Below are 5,038 nucleotides of genomic sequence, written 5' to 3'. Positions count from 1 at the left end.
TCTCTCTCTCTCTCTCTCTCTCTCTCTCTCTCTCTCTCTCTCTCTCTCTCTCTCTCTCTCTCCCAACTGGGATTGAGGGATTGAGACTGGGACTCTGCCACTGCTGAATCTGTCTGTATGGTGCCCCTAATCTGAGATTTTGCAACATGATGGGGTGCCCCTCCTCTGACAGGAAATGAGCCTGAGAGAATTAGTAATCGTACAGTTACTAGAGCAGAGGTTCTCAACCTGTGGGTCATGATCCCTTTGGAGGTCAAATGACCCTTTCACAGAGGTCACATATCAGATATCCTGCATAGCTGATATTTATGTTACAGTTCATAACAGTAGCAAGAGAACAGCTCTGAAATAGCCGCAAAATAATTTTAATGTTTGAGGGTCACTACAAGATGAGGAACTGTATTTAAAGGTCACAGCATTAGGAAGATTGATAACCACTGCACTAGGGCATTAGATGACACCTACACAATCCCTTCCAGATCCAGGGAAATATTCCCTTATAGACTGAATTAGTTTAAGCATGAGAAAGGCAAGGCCAAGTCAAGAGGACTGAGCTGGAAACACAGTCTGCTGAACAATACTGAGAAAGCCCACAGCATTGCTTGGAAACTAGGTATGCAGTGAGCCACTCATATTCCGGACTTTCAAGGATACAGTATAACTCACTCTTACAACTGGAATCATAAAAAGTAAAAATGAGATGACACTCCCTCGAGAATGGTCTGTCCTCTCCGGGGTTGTAACCACACCCATAGCAACTCTACCTAACTCACTGGGTTATTAAATATATATATCCAAAAGTAGGAGAGGGGTATATTGGGAAGAAAGATCCCAGAAGGGAGTAAGACAGGAATAAAGGGGGTGGGAGATGGATATGATTAAAATATATTATGTACATGTATGAAAATGTTAAAGAGTAAATTAGAATTTTTTGAGAGAATAGTATGTCCCTTTTCTCTGCCTCTGTAGCCCAGTTGTTGAATAAGATCTTTAAGATGTAGGCAGGGCTGTTCGCTAGACTGAGGGAGGGAAAATGTGCTCAGGACAACCGTGTCACAAAGTCTTATAAGGGGAAAAAAATGAGCAAATAAAAATGAGAAAGGAAAGAAATGAGTCAGTTGGGACATCGAGAAAGCAGGGTGGTGTGTATCATTTGTTTCATGCCAACACCATCCAAGAAAGGACAGGAAAACCTACCACATCTTGGTAGTGTCACTGAAAAAAACTTTAATCTGAACCACTCCTCTCTCTTCCCTCTGGCACTCCCTGCTGGCTGAGGACAAATCCCCTCACCCTCTGTGACTGGAGATGGAATAGGAGTCACTCCAAAGTAAGCGTTGTAGGGATGAGCAGAGACCAGTATCTTTGTTCACCGAGAATCCTCTACCTCGTCTTGGAAAACTCTTCTGAGGGTGGCTCATCTCTTGAAAAAGATGTTGAAGAACTCTGGTGTCAAGGAGAGGAGGGGAATTAGGTGGGGTTGGACTTAAAGTCCAGAGAGTAAATGCAACATTGAGGGAGAAATAGGACCATGTTAGCTCTACAGCTCACGTTCTGCAAGCTGTCAGGTAGAGATTGGAGAGACAGTAAAAAAAAAAAAAAAAAATTGAAGATTGAGATTTTATGCCATGCCTGGTACCTTCAATAGCTCTGGGTGGATTGTATACAACTTTTGAAATCCAACTAGAATTTGAAGATTAAATACAGACTTGCAAAAAGTAGCTCCTGTTTACCTTGGAGGGAAGGCAGTGGACATTACTATGCTGTGACCTGCCATATTAACTCTGACCTGTTCTGACTACCCAACCCCTTTCTATTCCAATTAAATCTTCTTCTTGGACAATATTCCCACCTAGTAAACCGTATCTTTACCAGCATATCTCTATCCTGTATCTTTATTACCACCTCCATCCCTGCCCCACACCTAGACAGGTTTTGCAAGGTAAGTGAACAGAACCTGATTTGCCCCCTGTGGTAGATCTAGTATTTGAACACTAAGGGCAGAATAGCCTTGTTCTGTAGATGACTCATGATGTCTACTTTCTGGGATGCCCAGCCACTGAGGCCAAAGCATACCAGAAGCAACCTTCCAGCACAGTGTCATCCCTGGGTCTCTGTTTAAAAGAGCAAACAAAACACTGATTGCCTCAGTGTTATAAAACACACACCAAGACTGGGAGGGTGTGGGGGCGGGGAAGCACACACTTGAAACTCAAAGACAAGAGAGCTTTTCCAGGAAAATCTCTACATTTCTCGTAGGTGGGTGCTCTTCCTACTGTAGCTTTCAAATCCCCTTGGGACTCGTGGCTTCAATGTTAAAAGCCAGTGTGAGGGCTAACACAGCTATAGTGTTATTTTTGATGCCTCAAGGACAAAAAATAAATAAACATTGTTTGCATATTGTTGCCAATAGTTTTCTAGAGTCTCAGAACAACCCAGTTCCTTGTTTCTTCTTCCCACCCTGTTCTGCCCTCCTTTCAGAGTATCTCATGTTCTTAGTCTGAGCACACAGACCCTAAGGTGACCGGAAACTGCAAGCATGGTTTGTAGAGATGAGACGTTGCACTATTTTTTTCCTGTAACATTTATTTCCTGTGAGAGAAAAGAGGAAGTTCATAAACACGCAGGGCAGCCGTGTTGTATACTAAGTGCTTGGTCACTTTGGTAAAAAAGTTAAAAGGTGGTGGCGCACGCCTTTAATCCCAGTACTTGAGAGCAGAGGCAGGCAGATTTCTGAGTTCGAGACCAGCCTGATCTACAGTAGGCATCTGTTTCTGTCTCTCCAGGAAGAGTCACCAAACAGCTGCTGAAGAGAATAGGAACTGAGAAAAGACTTCACATATCTGAACAATGGCCAGTGACCAGTTCCACATTTACACATTTGCCATGCCAGAAAGGCTACTGTCTAAGACTTCATCATCTTGGATGTCCATCCTGACATTTCTGTTTACTATGTGTGCAAAGGATGGCATCCTAGCAACCCTTTGAGAACATCTGTTGTCTCTTCTAGTGCATTTCTACATAGTGGAAATGACAGCATCTTCTGGCACAGTCATGGGCACCTTTGTATATCAACACAAAAGCTCTGGCCATTAGAAAACACAAGATTAGAAAGTGATAGCTCTCTTACTTTCACCCTCATCCACACTGTCTGCCCTGTATGTTCCTAACATTTACTGACACTTATACATGGCAAGGCCAACCACACCTTGCTTAACACAGTATCTAATGTGTTACACATCCAACAAAATATCTGTAGTGATGATAACTGAATGAAAAATGTCTATCAAATGGAATGGAGTGGAAATAAATATTGTAATGGTGTGTGTGTGTGTGTGTGTGTGTGTGTGTGTGTGTGTGTGTGTGTGTAAATGCAGGCAGGTATGTGCCATGGCATAGGTGTGGAGGTTGAGGACAACTTCAAATGTCAGTCCTCACCTTCCATCTCATTTCAGACAAGGGTTTTGTTTGTTTTAGCTCTGAATACAAAATCAGTTGTCCCACAAGCCTCTGGGGATTCTCCTGTCTCCACCTCCCCTACCTCCTTGTAAGGGTGTAAGGATCACAGACATTTGTCCTATGTTTTTTGGCTCATTCATGAGCTCTGAGAACTGAACTTAAATCCACATGCATGCACAGCTGTTGTGAATGGCCCTGATGCTGTTTGTATGTTGATGCTAATTCTACTTCCCCAAGAGGGGCTGCAGCCTGGGACCAGGAGTGAATCCTGTACTCAGGTGACTTCATGTGAAACTTCCCTTAATGAATAAAGATTTCAAGGAATCAATCACTGGGTGAGTAGGTGAGACTTCCAGGGGAAGAAAAGGATGACAGAGGAGGAGAGGAAACTTGGCTGGGAGACAGGGAGAGTTTGGAGAACAAAATATAGCTAGCAAGAGGCCCCTGGTTTAGTTGGCGGATCTTCCAGAATTCACCCCTGGAGGAGTTATATTTACAATAGCTTACAACATTAGGATGCTAGTTGCTGCAACCAGCAGTTTTGTTGCTGTTTGATTCTAAACTAAGATTGTGTGGTGTTTTCCTTCATGTGGTGACTCAACTGAGTTCCAGAGAAAGGTACAGTGGCGAGGCACCCCAGCCAGCCATGGGAATTTGGAAGTGTGGGGCTGGCGTGGCAACAGCTGACCCTGGAGACCTACCAAGTCGGGTGGAGAGATTTCAAAGCTCTGAGACAGACAGGGTCTGCCCGGGCTGAGACCAGCCATCCAGACTGCCAGTGCCTTGCCAGTAGCATGGGTGCTTTCTAAATATTTCATGCTACACACAACAAACACTTTGACCCACTGACTCATCTTCCCGGCCTGTCCTTTCACATTTTTAAAGAACAAGGCTGAAGAGATGACTCCTTGTGCAGATGGCTCCTTGTCCTTCTACACTGTTTGACAGGACATGTTATTCACTTCTGTGCACTCTGGGCTAGCCAGCGTTCAAGCCTGTGGAAACTTTCCTATCCCTGTTCTCATCTTGCCATAGAGGCTGAGATTACAGACACATTCTACTAACCACATCCTTCCTTAAAATGTACACTGGATTTGTTTATTGTTTCTAGACATTTTCTGGCAGTCTTTGGCATTCCTTGCGCATCATATTACATTATCCGTAAAGGGGGACAACCTAATTCCCTTTCCTATCTGCAGCCCTTGATTTTCTCCACTTGTCTTACTGCCCCAGCTAATGCTATGAGCACAGTACTGAGTAGGAATGAGGATAGTGAGCTGTCCTGTCCCATACCTACATCACTGGGACTACTTTCAGCTTTTCTCCACTCAAGATGATGCTGGATGTGGGTGTCTCTTTTTTTATCATTTTATTTTATTATTTATTATTAATTAGTTATTTACCTTATTGTTTATTTATTTTTATTATTTTATTTATTCTCTATTTTTATTATGTTGAGATATGTCCCCTGGGGTAGCCACACACAGTTCCTTATATTCTCTGGGACTTTTATCCTGCAGACATGTTAGGTTTTGTCAAAGACTTTCTCTGCATCTGTAGAGAAGACCATGCAATTTTT

This window comes from Mastomys coucha, unplaced genomic scaffold (assembly GCF_008632895.1).
Source record: "Mastomys coucha isolate ucsf_1 unplaced genomic scaffold, UCSF_Mcou_1 pScaffold1, whole genome shotgun sequence".
In the NCBI taxonomy this organism is placed as follows: Eukaryota; Metazoa; Chordata; class Mammalia; order Rodentia; family Muridae; genus Mastomys; species Mastomys coucha.
The sequence above is the reverse complement of the archived record's forward strand: the minus strand, read 5'-3'. Positions refer to the sequence as shown.